General features: G+C 36.3%; 1 long non-coding RNA gene across 2 annotated transcripts in view; it reads left to right on the forward strand.

The window, feature by feature from the left end:
* The window catches only part of LOC106149225, a 182,764-nt gene that overhangs the window by 116,842 nt on the left and 42,058 nt on the right, over positions 1 to 23,864 (forward strand). For both annotated transcript variants that reach the window (XR_001235257.1, XR_001235258.1), the window contains exon 2: positions 22,377 to 22,470. This is a non-coding gene — a long non-coding RNA (uncharacterized LOC106149225). The remainder of the gene's footprint in view (positions 1 to 22,376; positions 22,471 to 23,864) is intronic.

Raw genomic sequence — 23,864 nt, forward strand, 5'->3', positions numbered from 1 at the left:
TGCTGGACAATTTAGTTAGAATAATTAGTTCTTAAAGTAAGCTGTCTGAATGGTATAGGTCTCATTACTTAAGATTCAGATGTTTCTCATTCAAACAGCATGAGTTTTTAATATGTATATATATATATATATATATATATATATCAAAGGCCATACTTCTGTTGCATGATATGAAATCTCAGGAATGTATGATAGCTAACAAAAATGTACTTTTACTGAAAATATAGTCCTGAAAGTATTATAATAGTATACTAATATTGTTTCATAGATGAAAGATAGTTGAAGATTTTTAGACCTACAAGACACATTTTAAAAATTCAGTCTAATTTCTTACATGCTAATTTCCCACTGAAGCTAGTGTCTGTTTCCTTCTATTAGTAAAAGAGAAATAATAAAAAAAGGTAAAAAACAAATCTTCACCCCCTTTTTTAACAGTAGGATTACTTTGTGCTACAGATGGATTTTCTTTGTTACTGTAATAGGCAAAATAATGGCTCCCAAAGATGACCATGTTTTATCTTAAAACCTGGGACTATGTTACCTGACGTGGCAAAGGAGAATTCAGATTGCAGGTGAGATTAAAGTTGCTAATTACCTAATTTTAAAATAGAGAGGCTAGCCTGGATTTTTTGTGTAAACCCAGTATTATCACAGTGGTCTTAAAAAGTCAAAGTCAAGGTGGCAGAGAAGGTCAGAACTATTTGATGTGAGAATTCCACCTGTCCTTGTGGACTTTGAGAGTGGAGAAAGACAACCAAGGGCCAACGTTACCCTACAGAAGCTGACAGGCAAGAGACCAATTCTCCCCCTGTCTCCAAAAGGAAACACAGCTCTGCCGCACCCTGACTGTAACCCAATCAGTCCCATGTTAGACTTGTAACCCACATAATAATTAAACAAAAAGTTGTGTGGTTTTAAGCCATTAAGCTTGTGGTGAAATGAGTATAATTAGTAAAACATTAGCATAGAGGACTCAAATATTCTTTGTCAGCAAATATCTAACAGGTAGGTAAAATCACAGTTAATATACTGTACTGTATATTTTCCCCTTTTCCCTCAAATAGTTGAATTTTCCAAAATTCTAGAAACTTAGCCTTGTATTTTATTAACATTATATGTCCTGGAAGTTTAACATCTTAGAGCTCATTTAGAGAAATACCTTCCCTGTCTACAGTTGCGTTTCTAAAGATTTGGACCTCATTGGAAAATCAGCATGGCAAGCTACTTAGTCTGAACTACGGATGAGGGCTTTCGAGACAGGGGCACCAAGTCCGTGAACCTCGGTGTGACTGGTGTCTGCCATGAGAAAGGTTATTTAGCCACTCTGGACCTTTTTTTTTCTTAGTAAAACTCTAATCAAAAGATTGTGGGGAAGACTACCTAAGATGATTTATTGAATGCCTCTTAGATTCTAGGCATAAACATACAGTTTTTAGAAACTTGAAAAATAAATAAAAGCAAAACCCCACTTCTCAGGGAATTTATGTAAAGCAAGGCCGCCAAGGAGTGCTGAAGTGAGACTTGAGGTTGCTGGTTTAGGTAGGATGCCTGGGAAAGTCATCACTGTAAAGGTAGCATGTAGCGCCAGAGGAGGCGCTGGAGTGACTTAGGTGGATACAGAAGGGAAGGCTGTTGCAGGAGTGAGATTTGCATTTTTGGCAAGCAGTTGGATAGAGATTGGCTTGAGTGAAGGAAAAAACGAATAGAACTCAAGAGGTAAAAGGAAACATGTTTGTGTTGCTTCTGTCTACCCATTTGTGCACAAGTTGGAAACTCTTCAACACTCAACCTCTACTGATCTCCCTTCTTCTGTTACAGGTAGTAAGTCCCCCGTCCAGCTCCCATGTTACTGTCCTGCCATTCCCAACCCTTTGCTTTCCTTCAGGCCTTTATCTCTGGCTACCTAACTGGTCTGCTGCCAGCCTCACACCCCATTCTTAGCTCTCTTCCAAGTGATTTTTATGGAAAACCTCCCACCTTCCAGGTCCTGTGCTAGATATGAGGGAGAGAGTAGTCATCAAAGTAGAAATGGTGATGGCCCTTACAAAATTCATACTAACTGAGGAGAAAATCCCAGAGACAGTTAACGATACGACAGCGTAAAGTGTAGTTGAAGAACAAGTAGTCCTAGTACTCAGGAAGTGCAGGTAGCTCTGATTTACGACTGTTAGTGCAGGCCTTGAAGAGGAAATTGTATTCACTGAAAGATGTGAAAGTCCTTCAGAGAGAAAGTGTCCCCAAGCACAGGAACACAAATGCAGGGGGCAAAAACTAAAAACCCATAGGATGGAAAGTCATGTGGTATTACCAGAGAGAGGACAGAAGACAGCAGCTCAGTATCAGGCTGGAGAGATAGGAGGAAGACAGATCACGCCTGGTATAGTTAGGCCCTGTTAAAGTGTTTGCTAAGCCCTTTGTCACCAAAAGAAGTGCCTTAAAGCATGGATATAATCATATAGCTCCCCGAATTGAAACTCACCAATGAGTCCCCCAAGAAATTTAGGTTAAATTCAAACTCTGACATAGCACACAAGTGCTTTAACCTGGATTTTACCTTTTAAGCATCAGCTCCCACGGGCCCTCTACCACCTCTATGCACTGCGAGGGTAGAATTGCTTGTTCATGGGCCTCAGGAAAGAGATTTCAAGCCCCAGGACAGAGAAAATTCTCAGAATCCTCCTTGGCTGTTGTCTACCTCATGAATGGTCCTTCAAAATTAATCTCAAATGTCTTGTCTGTCAGAATTGCCCATGAAAATTCAAACAGAGATAATATTTTCCTCTTCTATTCTACTTTTCATTCTATTTATTCTCTAGAAGTTTGTTTACAAATTAAACTCCTCCAGTAACTGTGAGCTCTTTCAGGGTCTATGAGCTTGTTTTTGTCTGTAGTCTGTATATATGGTCCCCGGCATAGGGCCTGTCATTTAGTTGCACTTAATAAATAGTGCATTTAGTTAATAAAAGTCTTGGCTGATTTTGTCCCCAAACTAATGAGAAATGTTTTTAAGATGTAACATTTATCTATCACTTACTTAAATCACAAGATTTAGCAAACTTGTTAATTGTTGACTAAGTTAACTCTATTAAAATGTAAGTGTTTTTCTGAGTGCTGTCTGCAGAGCTAGCACAGTTCCTGGCAAATAGGAAGATACTCCTTAAGTACTCATCCCTGTAACACTTAGTGCCTTATTATCGATTTTATGATTTTTAGAATTCCTTTACTTTCAGTCACTCTGGGTAATACAGTCCCCACTAAATACACACTTTGCAAGTTAATACTTGAATCAAATACCTGTTCATTTTTCTTTCAGTATAATAATTCTTTAATATATCTACTTCTGGTCATTGTTTTGTAAAATCCTAGTGTCTTACTGTTATGGACGATAACATGGTTTCACCAAATTTGATACTTAACTTCCAGTAAGAACAAAACCAAGCTTCCTGGCTCTGCTAGAGACTTGTACAGTGCCTGTTCTCCAGCACAAGCTCACGTGGGCTTACATAACGCCTTCAAAGGACGTATCATAAACACCATGGCAGACATTCCATAGACTCGCTTCTCCAAATTACCTCTTCATCTGGTCAGTTCTAAAAAGAAGACGCACAGGTCACAAGTAAATAATTTAGGAAGGTAAAGCCTCAGCAGTAAACACTGAAACTGAAGAAAAAGATTTGTTAAAAAGCCTCCTCACTATTACAGTAAGTGACCTATAAAATGGACTCAGGTACCACTGATAAAGTATAAACTTGTCCCTTTTTTTGAAAGAAGTTTAACAATATATACTGAAAACTTTGTAAGTGTTAATATCCATTAAGAACTCAATAATATTCAGTTTGTCAGAAAAGGTAGAAATGAATTTGCACAACATTGTGAATGTACTAAATGCCACTGAAATGTTCACTTGAAAATGATTAATTTTATATTAGGTGAATTTTACCTCAGTAAATTATTTTTAAAATATTTAGGGGCTGAGGGTTTAGCTCAGGGGCAAAGCTCCTGCCTGGCAAGCGCAAGGTCGTGAGTTCGATTCCTGGTACCGGAAGAAAAACAACAACAACAAAAAACCACAAAAACAAAAAAATACATAAAATATTTAACCCTGAGAAAATAAATATACAGGTATTCATAAATATGTCCAGTTCAGTATTTTTTATAATAGTGAATATTTGAAAACAGCCTAAATGTTTACTAGAAAGAGTGATTCTTTGTGATCCATCTGTATTCTAGAATACTCTGCAGCCACTGAAAATATCTTAAGGGGTACTCAATGATATGGGAAGGTGCTGAAGAGAAAATGTCATATGTACAAAATGTTGAATACAAAATTATACAGTTGGGCTTTTTAAGAACAAACATAATAGGAAAAGACTAAAAGAAAACTTACGTATTCTTTAGCTTCTGTGAGCACGTGGTGACTTTGTCCCAGTGGCTTCAGTGGCAGGTGTTCCACTGGTCTTGTTCTTGTCTCTGGTAAGACCATCGTCTCTTCAGGCTCTGATTTTCTCTGTGGATTCTTCACTACCCTCAAAGCTTTTCCTGTCATGGTACAAAGAGTCAGGATAGGAGAAATATTAGCACATCAAATCGGGGAGGTTTTCTTGACAGTTTTTACTGCCATTTAAGTGTAAAGGAGTGAAATAGGAGTTGGGGAGCTAGCGTGGAACATCATACTTGTTTAATATGTATTGCATGACACAGATACTTTCACATACATTGTCTTCTGTAATTGTCACAGAAACATTATAAAGTAAAAACTATATTCATGCCCACTTTACAGATGGCAAAATAAAGGGGGCTAATAACTTGCCTCCAGCTTACACAGATAGTTAATAGCATCTCAACCAATATTATTTCCAATCCATGCATTTTCAAATAGCTTTTGTTCCTCAGTACCACAATGGCTATCACCAGCACAAAGTCTCAAACAGTCCTAATTTGCAAATGAGTCGTACAAGCGCATATATATGTGCCTTTACTCAGACGCACACCATTAACATTCAGCCCCAGTGATGTTTCCCAGATCTGAACTGGCAAGTACGTAATACCCATAACACCACTCCCATGACAATCGCTGTACTTACTCCAGCTTTCCCTGTGCTAGGCACCACTAAATTAATACTAACCCTTTTAATCCTTTCATCAGCTCCAGTAAATATCAGTCTTGTCTCTGTTTTCATGGAGGGAAGCTAACATAGAAGGTAACACAGGTAATTAGCACCGAAGACTTGAATCCACGCGGTCTGAGCTTGCCCTGGCTTTGGCGCTCCAGGCAGCTACGCTAAGCAATGGAAGCTGGCATGCAGGGGGAAGTTCATTTGCTTTTTAAAATTTGTCTGCGTCCTGAAAGTATCTGATGCACACTGGCTGGCAACACTGGCCGCACGTGGAGAAGACTGGGGTGGGGGGTGTTCCATAGAACCCAGCCCCACTGTGGGAATCTGCATTTTGATGCTCTACACATGATGTAGCGTACTACATAGGTTAATTATATAAATGTGTGAACATAAACCAATATTACGGTAAATATAGTGATTACACACTGTGGCTAGAATGTAACCGCAGCTCAGAATCAGATGAGGGAACTTCCCAGAAGTGGTATTTTCAGAGGTCACGTGAAATACGGCAGGAAGCTGTTTAAAATAGGATCTTCCAAAGGAACAGATGTATTGAGAGATATCTTTGAGAAGGAGAAGGGAGTTGCGAGGTTTTTACTGAAAATTATAATTAGGTGTGCACTTGTATCTGCGCTCCTTCGAATTGGATTTTGAAACTTAGTCCACCAATGCTTAACGCGCTTTGTTTCAGTTCTTCAAGAACTTCAAAGCGGTTTTTAATCTCTCTCCCCTCTTAGTCTGCACGGCATTTTATTTGAACCTCTATTTTAATGATGCTTTGTGTTCCCAGCTCTTGAATATCCCCAACTCTTTTTCTCAATACAACACCCAGGAGCATAAAACCTGTCTTGTACATGATGGGGGTTTGAAATGTTATTAATTCAATATAACGTTGTTAGTTATCTTCTTTTTTTTTTTTTTTTTTTTGGTTTTTTTCCGGTACCAGGAATCGAACTCACGACCTTGTGCTTGCCAGGCAAGCACTGTGCCGCTGAGCTAAATCCCCAGCCCCAGTTATCTTCTTTAATGTGTGATTGATGCAGACACTGTAGTGTGTATAAAATGCTAACCATAAGGAAGTCTAACAAACATAAATCCATATACAATATATAAATAGCATAGAGTTAATAAATTGTAGCTTCAAGAGCCAGATTATATTAATAGCACAACAAAGGTTTTTGGTATGTGAACATTTATTTCTTCATAGATACATTTTACTTAGAATATTAAAATTTTATTGTTTGAAATCGTGATACCTATTTATTTTCTATAACCCATTTGGAGACGTAATACCATATAGCGTCTCTGTCTTTGAAGCAACAAAAAAAAAAGAAAGGTATTTAAGCAGGCAGGCAGAGAGGAAAATTTAAGATGTATGCTGTGTATAATTTCGCCCCCTCACAAGACCTTGCAGAGCCTGGGCCTGAAATAACAGGTTCTCAGCGAAGTATAAAGCATCAGCCTCAATCAGAAAGACAAAGTGTGTGCTCACTAATGATACCCATACACATGGTAGAGTCGTGTATAGTAAACTTCTTAACCTCTGAACCTTTTCCACATCAATTATTTTAGAGGCATATGAAATCAATCGTTCCTTCCTTCCTTCCTTCCTTCCTTCCTTCTTTCCTTCCTGCCTTCCTCCCTTCCTCCCTTCCTCCCTCCCTCCCTTCCTTCTTTCTCCATCCCATCTTTCCTCCTTCTCCCCAGTATTTCTGCGTTGCCAAGGCTGGTCTCAAGCCCTTGGGCTCCTGCCGCTGTGCCCAGGGGCGAGGCTAGTGAATTTAAGTATTAACAAACACACTGAACACGTTGCCCTTTAGCCTATTGAAAGAATGTATCAGCTTTCTTCACAGTAATGAGGAATTTATATCACAATATTGATACAGGATAAAAGCTAAGTTTGTAGTAAATCTTGCTATACTGCATACTTTTTATATTATGTGTAAGGGTTTTGCTTTACCCCAGGAAGAAGTTGTGATTATAATTTTAATTAATAAATATCTCATTGAACAGAGGATGTGGGCACATTCTTGTAATCCGAGCTACTCAGGAAGCTGAGGTAAAAAGATTGCAAATTTGAGGCCAACCGAGACAACTTAGCAAGACCTGTCTGAAAATAAAATAAAAGGGGCTAAGGCTGTAGCTCAGCGGTAAAATACTTATCTTGCAAGGATAAGGCCATAGATTCAGTCCTCAATACCACAAAACAATAAATAGTGATTGAAAAGGTATGTTTGAAATGGATTTCACAGATGCTATGTTGGACAGGGCTGATATTAAATAGAAGTTAGACTTTTTATGATTTGCTTCCATTTTCCCTATATAATATGATCATTAGAGAATATTAGAACCTATTGAAGTGAGTTTACTTGAATTAAAATCTCTTTGACACATGAATTTCTTAGGAACTGGAAACATCTGTGTGTATGCCCTTTATCATTCCAGCGGATCTTCCGTACTACTCCTTTAAGTGGGAAATAACTGAAACCCTCAAGCTCCCTAAGCTCCGTGTAGATTTTTTATTTTTTGGTGATATACTGTTTTGGAATTGAGATTATATTTCTACTTACCTAAATCATTTAGTAACTGCAGCTAAGTTCCTAAGTGTCTGTGTCACATCATCCTTATCAGAGAGGAAAGCATTGAAAATTTTCCACATGTCACAGTATCCCTCAAGATGTTACAGTACCTCTCAAGCAGTTTCTGTTCTGATAATAATATCATCAATAAACTTCTTTGGTAAAGCAGGTATATATTAATGTTAGTGTATAATTATCACAGTAATACATTAAGCATTTGTTTTCTGCAACTCTTTCAACCTTTGTTGTGCATAATCTCCTTTTGTCTCAATTTCTTCTTACTTCCATTTTAATATATGATGCTGGTATTTTATAGCTTACCTTGATCACTTTGAGATAAAACTGGGACAAATAAAATATTTTTAAAATGCGATAAAATCTAGCTTTGTTACAGCTGTTAAGTTTTTTTGTTTTTGTTTTGCTTTGTTTTGTCCTTTCTCAGTTAGCACACAGTAAGGTGAAAAGACAGAAAAGATCTGTAGACTTGAAGTTCAATTCTTTGATTTTCTATCAGGGCCAGAGCCTTTGCGTCTCTCCGTCTCAGTTTTCTCTTCTGCTAAATAAAAGCAAGACATCAGCCATGCCCTAGGAGTTTAATGATGATTAAGTAACCTTATTTTGAGGAAATAGTGGTATTTACCAGAGTTTAGTAATTGTTAACTTGAATGTAGAAGTAATTTTCACAGGTTGGCAAAAATATTTTTATCAATGTTCCTTCAAAACTTGTAACTTTTGTGGCTGAATTGATTCAGTTTGTCCCATGTACAGGAATGTTAGTTAAGGCAGCCTGACTTCTGGACATCTGATTGGTGAAGGCCTGCTGACGTCACGAGGGCGCTCTGTCTGTGGAGCTCTTTGGAGAGGAAGGGGTATTTCCTGGGCCCCCGTGTTACCTCTCAAAAGAAAGCATCCACGCCAAGAGAAAGCGTTTCCCAGCATCCAAAGGAGAAACATAAAATGCGCTTTCCTAGGAAGGCTGTGCTGCAAATACGATGATCTTGTCGTGCTTTACCCCAAAAGGTATCTCACCCTTGACATAAGTAATAGCGCATTTATGAGAAATAAGTTCTCTCTTTATATCTCTCGTTGCTAATGGGCCTGAGCTGGCCTCTGATAGTTGGTGCAGGCCTGCCGTGCCGTGTCTTCCATTCTGCACCGGCAGTTTGGTGAACGGAACTTCCTTCAGCCTGCTTCCCAGCCAGGCCCCCCACTGTACCCAGATGACTTCATGATGAATTCACATTTTGTCCTCGCCTAGAAATCTCTTACGGATTACTCGAAAACCGTAAAAGTTCTTTTTTCACAGTTGTATGCATTTTTGGAGAGGAATGAAGATCAAAACTGTAGACCCAGTGGAGGGGCAAAAAAGGAAAAACTGCCGGGTGTGGTGCCACGGGCCTGTAATCCTAGCTTTGGGGAAGCTGAGGCAAAAGGATTACCTTGAGTTCAAGGCCAGCCTGGGCTACATAAGTGAGTTCAAAGCTAGCCTGCACTACATAGCGAGACTCTGAATCGAAGAAAAGACAAAGGAAAAACTTTGGGTTAGAGTATTGGAGAAGTTTTTTTAAAGATACATCAAATCCACCTCCCTCCTTTTCCTAAACTGGCTTAATTTTCAAAGGTATGCTTTTTAAAACACCTTTATCTTTGAGACTAATGACTCACTTAAATCAAAGTACAGTAATTCAGATATGTTTCATGTTAATGGAATTATTAAGAATGCCTACAGTCAAGGCTTAGGTCTTAATATATAGCCATATCCAAACATGTTTTCTCAGATATTCTTTTAATGAGAAAAGGAATTACAAATAGATAAACAGAGTTATATGTGGATGGGGAGGTGTGCAGTGCTAACAACACTTCCTGAAGGTATTATTTATGTTGAAGGGATTGTGGTGTGGAATTCAAGTCAAAAGGGCTGCGAATTTAATAAAATTCCTTTATTAATAATATTTTAAAATTATTTGCAGAAAGAATATTTAAAGGAAATGAGCTGATCCTGGTCTCAGCCCATCCTCTGTCACTGACCGTGACTTAAACAGATCAGCCTTTGTGCTGTGTATTGTCCTCACCTTGAAAGAAAGGCAAGGTCTCAAGCGTTGCTAGGGTTCCTTCCAGCTGTAAAATTCTATTCTTGTTATTAAAATTTGAGATGATAAGATATTAGTAATACTCTACATAAACATTTTTACTCAGAAGTTAGTAGTAGTATATAATTTTATATTGCAATTTCTTTTAGGATATACAGAAATTCAATATTCTCTTTCCCAAGTGCTTGCTGCTTAATGCACTATTCTTTTCCAGGCTTATTTATTTTAAGAATTTTTTTCTCTTAATACCTATCCTCATTTCCTGCTGCCTCTTTCCTATTTTACCTCTACCTTTCCGTCAAAACCCACTTCCTAATCCCAGCCCCAAATCCTAGCCCTACACTTTGAAAGTAACTCTGCAACTACAGAAGCCCACAGACTCATACCAGAGGTACCCTAACAAACTCTGGGGCACTACTCTCTGCAGGAGAATAGACTTGCTACTTGGCCAAGTTGTGAAGATACAATTCAGAGGAAGGAAGTGAAGTTAACTGACTCAGCGCAATTTATAGCGTAATTCAGGTTCAAGTGGAAACGTTACTTCTTCGTGCCACGCACACCCCTCCTTTCCCTTCTCTTCCCTGTGTCGTCTGCAGAAAGTGATCATAGCCACAAATCAGCTTCATAGCTACAAATATGGATCTTGGTACAGGTACATAGCTTCCATAGACTTAGCATTTTTAGTGGTATTTTAGTTTTCAAAACATTACTATTTTTTATTAAATCCACGTCACTAAGTAAGGTGTGAGCAGAGACACTGCTGTCTGACCCCCCGTGCTCACAGTTCACCCTCCAGTTTGTTATAGCCGTCAATGCTGGTGTAAATTCCGATCCAGAGTCACACATTAAGCAAAATAAAGTTTCAGAAATAGTAAGTTGGCATCGTGTTGACCAAAAAGCGCCCTGATATTATTGTGATGTCAAGACCTGGACCCAAGCCCCTATTTGTCAATGCCTCTCCTTGGCACCAGGGAAAATAAATGGTGTAGAATAATCCCCAAAATAGGAGGCACTAAGGTTTACATCAGAAGGTCACCAAGAGAGTCCAAGAAAGGCTTTACCTAGCTAAGGAAAAATTCAAAGCTGAGGGAAATTTTATATATGTCGAGGAAGTATTAACTCAAAGAAGGTATCTGTAGATCTTCCACATGACTTTCATCCATACTTTAAAAAAGTGGAATCTACCTTCAAGTTGTTGTAGGAATGTAGCCATTTATTAGGACAATTGCTAAACCAGTTATTTTGGATAATTCCTCCTATCCTTGAACTTAGTGGCTAATGTTTGTGCTACCATTTGGGATGTCTCATAAATCTGTAGTGATTAAGTCTTAAAGGAGATCATAGGTTGACACATTTTGAACTTAATCTGTGTTTGCTGGAGTTCTAGTATCAAATTTCTATTTTACTAACACCTTCGATTGAGAGGTTAAAAGCTGCTGTATTACTAATAAAGCTTAGATATATTAGCATACCTTCAGCTGCTAGGGAAAGCTAGTTTGCCAGAATTTCACTACCATTTAGGGCTATGTTTACTTTGTCAGACTGCATCGCTATGATTGTGGATGCCTAATGATTTTACTAATAAGATAAATGATATGACTGCTCTGCTCCTAAGCTTTAGGAGCCCTTGCCATTTTATGTACTCAGTCCTCCAAAGGCCAGCCCCTGCGTATATGTTGGATACTTGCCTTTGAGCTGCAGGAAGCCACTGAAAACCTGAAGCAGTGATTGGTACCTTTCAGCAGATAAATGCACCCCCACATAGGTACATATTCTTGCCCCTGGCTTACACAGTTCTAAGACTTAGGTCCTTTACCCTTGCCAGCGTTTTCCCGCAGGGGATTAAACTTCAGTTGGTCACTATGATACCATGCTTAATGCCCTGTTTCAGCTACCTGTGTTTCTCTTAACATGCTCCCGCTTCCCTACAGTTACATTAAAGCTCCCAGATAAAGGGACTGCTCACTGCCTGTCTCAGGGCCTGCACCCGGGGAGCCTCACTTAAGACAACTGATACAGCTTATTTTGTCCTGGTAGGTTAGATTGTTTAGAAAGTTGACAGCTCTAAGGATGGTCTATTTCAGTGTATTCGGAACCTAAAAGATGATAGATCCTTTTCTATATTTTGTGACCCAAACTGCTAAAACTACTAGTCATCAAATACTAATAAATATTTACACAGGCACGAGAGGGAAAGGGCCTTTTTTGTCACCCTTTTTGTAAAATGTTCAACATAAAGTGCTAAAATCATATAAATGATAAAGTATTAATAGTAGAAGCAAGAAAGTGCATTTTAATGCCTCCTTTCTCCCTATATATAATAAAAAGTTTACTATGACCTATGCTGTAAACTACAACAGACCTTAATACCCTTAAAATGCTCAAATATAATTGTGTAAGGGCAGTTAAAATTCTAAAGAATTGAAAATAATAAAAATAGTAAAGAAATAAGATCATAAGACACTAAAAATCTAATATTCAGAGAACTTAATGTACCAAATAAACTAATAAAATGCTTAACAGCTACCTTGATACCAAAAGAAGATGTAATAAAATGGTCAAATGACAGTATTAAGAGTAATCTGAAAATACTAAGGCCATTAGAATGGAAACCATTTTTAGCACGCCAAAAACTGAATTTTAAAAAGCAATCTTTCAAGTACAGAAATGGTCATAGAACGCTGAAAATCTTAGTGTAAAAAAAGACTTAGGTCTCCTGGTAAGGAGGTAGGAATCTGGAGATGGCTGAGAGCTTTACCTACCTTAAAACACAGCCAATTTGTGAGCAGAGGTCCACAGCTTTTAGTTATTATTCATGTAGAGGTTGTGGTTTCCATGAAAGGGAAATAATAGTAAGTGTTATGCCTACTACATGCTGATAAACTCTTTATGTCATTTCATGTAATCCACAAATATTCCTATTAGGAAGCTGGTAATAACTCCTATTTCAAGAGAGGAAGTTGAAATTTCAAAAAGGTCTACTGGTTTACCAGATGGTAGAGTTACTGTAATACACCCCGCCAGACCCCAAGCCTCCAGTCTTCTGCTACTGGGCATGTTTTACTGATAGAAGAGAGGTTTGAAATACTGTGCCTGACTGGGCTGGCACAAGCATGGAGCAGAGTGAGTTCCGGAAGTGTGGAGGATCTCTGAGGTCCCACACATTAACCCTATCCCTGGAAAACACGGAGGAGGTAGAGGGAGGGTTCTCAGGTGGATGCCTGTCAAGAGCTTAGAGGAGGAACCATTTCTCAAGCAGGACAATTATTATATTACTGTTATAATTTAAGTATATGAAAAACTGTTTACATATTAATTATTAAAAACTTTTTAACATTAGGGCCAACCAAGAATTCTCCCTTGTGAGTTTTGCTGCTACAGAAGTATATGGTCCTATTTTAATTGCATTGATTGATTAATCACCAGTTAATAGATAAGCTTTTCTCAACACACTGTTTAAAAACTAGGAATTTGCATTAATTTAAAAGAGGAAACTGCCGGCCATGATGGTACATGCCTGTAATCCCAGCACTCGGGAGGCTGAGGCTGGAGGATCGCTGTGAGTTCGAGGCCAGCCTGGGTATGTAGCAGGACCCTGTTTCCAAAAAAAAATAAAAATAATAATGATAGTAATAAATTAAATAAATAAAAGAGGAAGCTGATCGTACTGTAACAGAACATTAGTGATTTGCTTATTTACCAGATTTGAACCTACTCATTTGTGGCTTCACTCTTACTACATGTATATTCTCTATCGACATCCAAGAAGAAAAAAATGAGTTATTTCTACCTTATAATCTATATATTATATACCAAATCTGCTAAGAAACCTAATCTCTTGAAAATTTGGAAGCAATCACTCATACAATTAGTCTTGTTTATAATGTGATAGAAAAATTATTTGAATTGCAGATTTTGGGCAGTGAATATATTATGTGTTATATATTACGGTCTTTATTTGTATTGCAATATATCATACAATTAAATGAATTGAATATATTAGTCCTAGTACTTTTTAGTTCAAACCATGTATAGGTACCGGTATTGTAAATGGCAGCAATTTATTTTATTATGATAAAATGAGAGTCTCACCTTGTTCAACACAATATATGGGCATGCATTGTCAAAATATTTACTGCTTTGGGGTAATTTGTCTTTGCTGTTTTCTCCATATGAGTTGCTTTAGTTGCTAGTGGTTATGTGTTCTCTATTGCAAGCAGCCAGTGATTAGATTTTTTAAAAAGTATTTTACGTTAAATTTTTACTGAAAATAAACCCACCATAGTGTTTCATTTCTACATATTGATCTGCATTTTTCTGTACCAAATTAAAATTCTATGACATATATTTAATGCATTTTATTATGGCATATATCCACAGCACTATCAATAGCTGTATTCCTCATGCTAAGAAATCACTGGAAAGTCATAACATTATAAATGGCAGCAACACAAGCAATATTTAATATTCGGCATTTGAAACTATTTGTGCAAGATGGTATTAAGATTTAATGGACTAAAATGGCTGGTAATGTTTTGATTTAAGCATTGACACAATTTTCTGCATAATCATTTCAGTTTTTTATAGGCACAAATTGAGCCAGTATCTAGAAATATTTTATATTTTATTTATATACCTTTCATCACATATGAAATCTAAAATTACATTCCTTTTTTAGCATCTCAAAATATCTTAATTCTGATAAAAAGTGATTCAGAAGCTATTTATGGCTACACCTGCTTATATTCAGATTTCATTTTTTAATTTCTCAATTATCTATCACCTAGTCAATAATAACTCCATCTTTGTTTAGTCCTGTAGGTAATTTGTGAAATCCAGACATCATTTTGTTTACAAAGTTTTAACTCTTGCATCAGTGTGCTGTTTTCTCTACATAAACTCTTCATAATTTGGCAAGTTGGCATAATTTTGAACTATTCTTTGTAGACTTGGAAATACTGCTCTCCTTTGGTATTGCTCTGTTTTTAGAAATTATTAAATCAGGCACTTGTGCTGGCTCAGGGAATTTCTCATATTATACATTTTTTTTTTTTTTTATGTTATTAGCATCTGCACCAAAATTCTGCACAAAGTCAGAAGCTGGGGTTTCCCTCAGCACTGGCTACTTTGACCCTGTAGTCGCATTAACCTGCGTCCTTCCCAGCATCACCGAGAATGATCCAGTGTTCTATTCTTCTGTGTATTGGCATTGTCTCTGCTTTCTATTTTATTTTTTTCAATATATTGACATGTTAGAACTTATCTACCTGAGTTCTAACACCTCTTCCTGCTTTTATTTTTTGTCTATTATAAATTCTGCTACATTTTATTTGGGTTATATAAGAAATTTCTCCCTCCCTTCTTTCTTCTTTCTCTCTTAACATAACATTCTTTTATAATTTCTCAATATTTTCCCCAAATCAGCTACTTATTTTTCCAGTTAGGCTGTCTTAATGTTTCTCCCTTAAGGCTTTTTTAAAAAAATGTTTCATTTTGGAGATTTTCCAAATTTTGATAATTTCAATTTTTGCTTGGGCTGGAATATGAATTATATAAAAAGAATAAGCATCATATTGTCAGTGTCATAAATACTGAGGGAAAGGGTTAACATTACAGAAAAATTTTAAAGTCTTATTGCATATACTTGATTAAAATTGTATTTATTTTGAAATCTCCAATAAGTTAATTCAAATATATTTTCCCTAATTAGTTTTCCCCAGAATTGGGCTTAATTGACAAGTATTAATTAAGGAATTAATCTTACATTTCTTAATTCTTTTAACTTCATGGTTTTTATTTTTATGTAGGGAACAGTTTCTAGAGAAACCATTTCCTGAGTTCTGATTCAGCCTGTCTCACAACCGTTTCTACAGTACCTGAGTAACATGCTCATTCTCATTCACCGCAGTCGCTTTGACATGTTTTTGTCTTTGCTATCACTATGTAGATAGAGCACTGTGGTTTGTATAAGGATCCAAAATTCTTTTAGGCATTGTGGTGTATTTATGATAGCTTAAAGAAATTTGTCTTTAGAATAGTGTTTTGCTTGGGAATAATAGTTTTTTATATGTCCACTGGCCAAAGTATAGCACTACCAAAATACTGAAAATGTACTGACCCTTTCCTAGGACTTGCTAAATTTTGCTCATAACCCCCCCCTAAAGACCTGTCTCTAGGTCTTTCTTGCTGAAGATCATAGGCCTAAGTTCTGCTTTATCGCCACCAGAATATCTTCTTTTATTGAGTTCAATCCCAATTCTTTTACAGTTTTGTAATTTGAGACTTTTTCTTTGATTTATTCTAATTTTGTCACTTTGGCCCAGCAAGCTGATATTTTCTTCCTTTACTGGAGTCATTTGTAGGCACACAGGTGCACCCTGAAACCATAATGTGAAGTGAAATAAATCAGACACATAAGCTTAAATATCCCGTGGTTTCTCTTACATGAGGAACTCAAAATGTAAATGAAGAGCAAAGTGTAAGGTAGACAGTGGGACTTAGTGAGATGGATCTTCAGCACAGGGAAGAGAGCCAAGACATGAGGGAAGGGGAAGCAGCAGAGGGAAATGAGTGTTTCAGAAAAGGAACTATGTGCGGGGCATGCTGGTGAGTACCTATAATCCCACCACTTGGGAGGCTGAGGCAGGAGGATCTTCATGAGTTGGAGGCCAGCCTAGGCTACATAAGTGAGTTCAAAGCCAGCCTGTACTACACAGTGAGACCCTATCTCAAAAAGAAGAAGAAGAAGAACAAGAACAAGAAGAAGAAGAAGAAGGAGAAGGAGAAGGAGGAGAAGAAGCAAAAGAAAAAGCAAAAACAAGAATTGTGTTGTGTTGTGTATATGTACTAAGTCTCTCTGAAGAATGGGATCATTAAGTACTACAAATACATACAAAAAACAGATATATTGGAGGGGTCCAAGAGATGGATGGAGGTTACAGGGAAGGGGGTAAGGGAAGAGTTAGGCTGTCATGTACGTGTACCAACTACCCATGATGAGTGGAATCATTGCTGTACTACAAATGTGTACAAACAAAAATATTTTAAAATATTAAAATAGGATAAAATACTTTTTTTTTGTTTAACTTTGGAGTGAAATGTTAGGTAATAGATTGCTGACTGATACATTGAATGCCTATACTTTGTTGTATTGCTGTAGAATTTTTTAAAAATTCATGATATCCTATTAAATGGCTATTATTTCTGTTTTGTCCCTCTGAAGGGACAGTATAACTTTGGTGTTTAATGTGTGAAAGCTTTTGTCAAAGCACTCTTCTTTGCCCATATAATTTCTATTGATTACTAATCATGAAATAATGGAATGAGAAAGAACCTTCAAGTTTACCATGATTCATGGTTCTTTTCTTTGATGCTTAAAATCCTTCTCCACTCCAATAATTGTATCTATAATTTTAGTGTAATCCTGATTAGTAAAGTCAACAATAGCTATCACTGTTATTTTCTTCTAATCCCTTTTCCTTTCTCCATAGAAATTTTTAGCACTAATAAAATATTTAATTTCTAGCATTCTGGAAGGTAGACAATTCCCACCGGTGATCAAAATGAGGGAAAACAGAGTATGTTGTTTGATTAAAGAAAAAGGAAGCTATGAGTAAGAGGCTACTTCTGTGGGGAAGAAAATCTAGGAGTTCAAACTGTACTCCACCTGTGCCAGTGAGGTGGGATTTGCTGCTGAAAACACATAAGAGACCACTGAATCAGGACTCAGAGGGACAAGATACAGAAGCTTTGAAGACGATTCATAACATGATCCTGGTTATACACTTCTAAGGTGCCAGAGGAAGTTCTTGAAGGATTCTAGTGAACATGGAAGAACAAGTAGAAGTGACTACTGAAGACGTATAAACTGTCACTGATGCTGTCCTTAGTTAGCTCTCCTTTTCTGAAATTTTGGCTTTAGTGATTATAAACCTATTACCATAGACTTAATGTTCGTATGACCACAGTACCCCAGTCCTTCTTTGTGTCAGCAGTACGTTCTTTTTCTCAGTCTTGAGTTCTCAATCCGTGATGATTTTCAAGAGCCTTAGTTTTGAGGTCGGGAAAAGGCTCTATAGAATTAAAAGGAGTGAATGAACTACAAGCCCATTCACTGGTCTTTGTAGTGCAGGGGTGGCCTTGAACTCACTGTGCAGCCCAGGCTGATGTGAAACTTGCAGTGATCCTCCTGCCTCTCCCCCCATAGTGTTGGGATTACATTCATGAGCCACCATACCTGGCTTGCTAGAATGTTAATATGCATGTTCTTGCCACTGTATTTGACAAAGCATTTCCCTTTCACTCTGAAAAATCTCAGAGTTGTGTTTCATATGACTTTACAAAAAAACAGTAGGGAGCTGGGGATTTAGCTCAGCGGCACAGCACCTGCCTGGCAAGTGCAAGGTCATGAGTTCGATTCCTGGTACAAGAAAAAAATTTATAAATAAATAAATAGTATTCCCTATATAATAGATAGAATAAAGGTGGATGATCAGAAGCAGATTGCTTATTCCAGCTGAAGATCTACTCTGTCCAGATTTGATAAACATTTTCTAAAATGCTGGTGCAAAAAGAAAAAGCACATTGCATATTTTTTATTGCTCTTATGAAAATATTTAACTTACTGTTACTTTGAACAGCCTGATGTTATCAACTCTCATAGAGCTTTAATTTTTTTGTACTTTAAATATAGTTTCTTATTGCAACCACATCATCTAGACAAGTTAAAAGAGAACTAAAATCAAGGCTTATTTGGTAGACAGTTTTAGAATTAATTATCTTTATGGCTTTTATTTTAAAATGACTTGAGCAAACCTAACAAGGGACTCTTCTGTACTTTGCCACAAAAATATAATAGTTTCATTTTTGCCATAAAAAATAATTCAGGGTCAACTGAAAGAGTGACTTGATGATTACTGGGTTTTTTTTTGGTACCAGGATTCAAACTCACAACCTCACGCCTGTCAGGCAGGCACTGTGCCACTGAATTAAATCCCCAGGCCTGAAAGAGTGATTTGAAGTAAACATACTAATGTTCTCAACCGGTTTGAATTATGCTTAAGTTAAAATTATTCTGTTACAAAAGTTTAGGAGAAAACCTTCATGAATTGCATTATTAGAGCTCTTGTTATGTTGAAGAAATTCAGGCACTTTTTAAAAAGCAAATAGAAGTTAAAATATTTTAAATTCTTTATTTTTTGTTGAAATAAAAAGACTGAGATTTTAGTTTTATTGTTTACTGCTATGATCTGTTTCCATTCAACCATATATGAAATTTGTGACTTAGAATTTTTTCAAGTCACTTATTAAATGAGAATGGATGGCATTTTCAAGGCTGTAAAAGTTGAGTACTTACTTAGCTATGAAAACAATCACCTGTGAAGCCCAGTAACTTGGGGAAATTAAGAAAGCATGATTTCTTCCTTTACATTTTACCACATTTTAAAATTGAGAGTACAGTAGAATTTTAGGAAGGCATAATTTTTGTAAGATAACGGAAAATATGCTAAAACCACAGATGTATATCTTGGTATTAAACCATACTTACTGGGTCATGCTGTGAGTAGGCATATAAAACACTGCATTCAGAAGCAAGACCGAGGTTCTAGCAGAAACCTCTCGTATTACAGAATTATTATTTCAGTTGCACAGAGACCAAAATATCTATAGTACTAAGTGGAATTTAGACATCACCTTTTCAGTGAGGAAGAAAAGGTGTTCCCTTTGCAGATGGAAGACCTGCAAGATATTGCAGGAGGATGGGGAGCATAGAACAGAAATTGAAACAAAAATATTTTAGGCTTCCAGAGCTGTCGGAAGCTCACTGTGTGGGGCCTTCAAGAATGACCATACCTCGTTGTTGACTGCTTGAATTTGACACATAGTTCTGGCAGTAATTGGCTTTGGAACACAAGTCAAGTTACTTAATCTCTCTGTTCTTCAGTTTCCTTAACCATAATATGTAAATGATAACCCTTCTTAGGATTGTTAGGAGGATTAAATCGTAATACTACTTAGAATTTAGAAATTGATACTTGTGGAGCTAGTATTGCTGAACTGAAAAGCAAGTAGTTTTAGCAATTTAGATGGCATATTGGTGATAATTAAAACTTATTCAGAAGCTGTATTTTTAATCATTAAAATAATCTGATATCTTAAATTACTTTGACATATAGTAATTGTGTGTGAGTTTTAGTCATTGATTCTCATTAAAATATGTAGGGAAAAAACATCAATCATAAACAATAGATTGATTTTGAACTTCCAGAAAATCTGAGATCATTTGCAGCACATTTATGTAAAAAGAAAACTTTTATTGGTAGCACCTCCAAAGTAGGTAAGGGTCAGAGCTAAAGAATAGTAGTTTCAGATTTAGTAGTTACTGATGTCACTATCATTGTTTTTTATGTGAGTGTATATATATATATATATATAGTAAAATCACAGATACTGCCTGTGTTTATTAGAATTTTCTTTTCCAGAAGGAATCTTAAAGGGTATGTGTTTATGAATACATTAGTTTCATTGTAAAGTATTTCTGGACCTGCTTATAAGAGTTTTCAAAACTAAAATGTTAACAGCCTATTTAATGGTTTTTTTAAAGTCATTTTGTTAGTGTGTATCTGTTCTGAAGGGAAATAATTCAAGACTTTTTCTTTATAAAATTTTGATTTTGTATTAAGCAGAGAAATGTTGCTATAAAAGTGTTTCCTTATGCCCATTTCCCAGCCACACTGACTTAATTTTTAAAAATTTAAATTCTAACACATTGGTTATAGGTGAGCTTTCAATTAAAGTTTCTATTATAGAATATAACCTAATTTTCCTCTTTTTGTCCCAAGTATTTTATTGTTTATCTGCCTACACAATTTACTTAGGAGTACAGCAAAGCTTACAAAATGTATAATCCGTAAACATTATCTTAATTTATGTGCACTATTGCTGAATTTCTATTTATTATATGTTCAAAATTTAATCTTAAACAGTAGGTTTTGGTATTATCTTTTAAGATTAGAAATATGGCTTTAGAAAAAACTCAGAAATTATTTTTTGAAATGATATAATGACCGTCTAATAATAGCCAGTGTTCATTAATGCTTAGAGCACCTCTTTAGCAGGAATCACATTATCTGCTTTGTAGTTGCCTAGGATGCCTGTGAAAACTAGGCAATCTGTGACTGAAGCCTACTTCTTCTGAATCGGAATCTGACATAGCTCTTGGGGTTCTGCATTTTAAAGCATTTGGTCATTCAGTGCATTATAGTTTGAGATCCTCTGTAACTACAAATACGTCATGCTTGGGTCCATACAATTTAAAATAGTACATGGTTGCTGAGGTTTGTTTGTGTGTATGTTTGTGTGTGTCATGAAACCTTTGAGGTCATTTTATATGTATAGTAGGCAAATTAGCAAATATGTATTTTGGTATTTCTTATACACATCGATAGACTGTTTTTTGGAAGTTAATGTCTTATTATAAACTCGTAGAAACAGCCAAATAGGTGACATAAGATTGTTTCACAACTAGAAGAAAAGGTACCCATCCTTAAAAATACCTAGGTTCTTGATCTACTTCCTAATAATGAAATCAGAATACCTGAGGAACAACTTAATTTTTTTAAAGTATCTGAAGTGTTTTTAATGTACAAGTGCAATTAGGAAACAGGGATCTACACTAACGGCCAAAGGAACAATGACATTGCCAATCCAAAATCATTTACGTTTTCCTTGAGAATCTGAAATATTCAAAACCATACTCTAAAATTATGGCACTCCAACATCCAAATCCTGTTTCCCAAGCTGCATTGTCAGGGAGTCAGAAAGCATTCTCTCTCTTATTTTTGTTTGTTTGTTTGTTTTTTATTTTTTTCCGATACCAGGAATAGAACTCACGACGTTGCACTTGCCAGGCAGGCGCTGTGCCGCTGGGCTAAATCCACAGCCCGTACTTTGTTGTTTTTTTGTTGTTGATTTTTGTTTTTTGCATTCTCTCTTTAAAAGGCTCTTCTAGTAAGTTTTCCTGAGTTGAAGGAGAATAGTGATTCAGACGTTTCAGTGAAATAGGGAATAGAATTTCATTTTTTATGATAATGTAGTATTGAACTTCTTAGCTTCTGTGATGTGTGGCTCTTCTGATAACTCATATGTAGTCAAGAAGATAATATTGTGATAATTTTGAGCAAGAGAAGTACTTTCTAGGATGAGGCTTTGTTCATATAGAACATTAGAATCAATGTTTTAAAAATTATTTATTAGAATTTTTCATAGAAAGATAATATTAGCAGAATAAAAAATGCTTTATGATATGGATTTAAAACCTGTGTCATCAGAACTTTCTGATTCTGCCAAAGGGGAACTCTCTAAATCATTGCTTTTTATTTATATAAAGTATGTTCTGTAACAGTGGTGGTGAATCTATGGCACACGTGCCACAGGGGGCTGTTTGTATCACTGAAAGCTCTAAAAGGTTCACTCTCACTGTTCTATAATGTGCACATTAATAAGTCATAAGTTCAAGATTTTCTGTTATGGTTAAAATAAATGAAACAGTGTGTGTAACTTCAAATTCATACTTTCTGTGTTTCTTTCAGATGAACATTGGAGATGACAGTTTCTGCGTGTGTGAAGGACATTCTGAAGGCTTTATGGTTTACACACAGGATCTTTAGAAATTAGACACTCAAGGTAAATAAAACTATAGTCTCCTAAATAATTTTATTTCAATGATTAGTTTGCCTTATTATACTGAGACTTGCTGTATTTGCTTATTTTTCATCACAATTACTGTGAGTGACCTCCCAATCACATTCCTTGATATTCAGACAAAAGCTTTTATACCTTAATACCATCCTGAGAAGAGAGTGTTTTCTTTATAATATCCAGTTGACTAAAAAATGATGCACTATTATGGAGGGGCAAAGCAACTAAAAACAATTAGGAAGTAACTCCATCAAATTTCTAATCACAGTTTACTAGAATAGAACTTGAAAAAAACTAGTATCTTTAAAGAATTTCTTTAAAGTAGCTAGTATCATTCACTATACTGTTTCTTTTTGATGTACGTAAGGGGTTCCTTGAAGCATGGAAAGACCCTCTTTACCCCAGCATAGTTGCACATGCTTCTAGGGTTATTACCTTTAAATGCCACGCTCATTATTCCCTGCTTTTTCATGGGTTCTCTTAATCTCCCCTCTCCTTTCTCTTGCCATGTTCTCTTCACTCCTCCCTTGATTGCTTGCATTGTTATGTAACTATAAATTTCTAATTCTATTTGGATAAATTACAAGTGAAGTCTGAGGATGAAGGGATGTTTTATATAATACTGTTTGTCAAATGGGGACAGAGAAAGTCCACAGAGTATGTGGCCTGTAAAGGGGGCTCTCCTTGTGAAGGGATTCTTGCCAAGTGGGAATGGAGACAATAAAGTTGAATCTTACAATTTTTTTTTTTTTAAAGAAACCAAAACAGATCCAGGTATGTAACTCAGTGGCACAGCGCCTGCCTGGCAAGCACAAGGTCCTGAGTTTGATTCTTGATACCAAAAAACAAAAACAAAAACAAAAACAAAATAAAACTTCCAATTTGAAAAGGTTGAATTTTTCACTGGGAGCATTTTTTTTGCCTTGCAAAAAAATCTGCTTTTGCCACCATGTGAACCAAGTTTACAGCCTCTGGTGCAGGACTCTGTTCTGATTTTCTGGACTTGTTTAGAGTACAAATACATAGAGTCTATTTTTCTCCTTAATTTATGGTTAGCAGCTTCATGACTTTCTCAGTGTTTTTGTGATGAATATTACTGTTAGGAATGACATCTCTTGAAAGAAAAACGATATTTGTTCTAATTCATTTCTATAGTTATATATGAAAAGTTAGTTACTCTGAAAAGCTGTTTGCTTTCTGAAATACAAGACTTAGATAATTATGTTTATGGTCCCTCCATCACCACAGGCTAAAGCAGATCCTTGGTAGGAAAAATGATTTTCAGTGTAACGGAGAGAAAGTATGGCTCCCCGCGCTTCTCCGTTCATAGCGCGCCGTCATCACTAGTCCCTGGAAAGCGCTTCCTGTTTTATCTGTTG

This window comes from Chinchilla lanigera, unplaced genomic scaffold (genome assembly GCF_000276665.1).
Source record: "Chinchilla lanigera isolate Chin_1 unplaced genomic scaffold, ChiLan1.0 scaffold00039, whole genome shotgun sequence".
Classification (NCBI taxonomy): domain Eukaryota; kingdom Metazoa; phylum Chordata; class Mammalia; order Rodentia; family Chinchillidae; genus Chinchilla; species Chinchilla lanigera.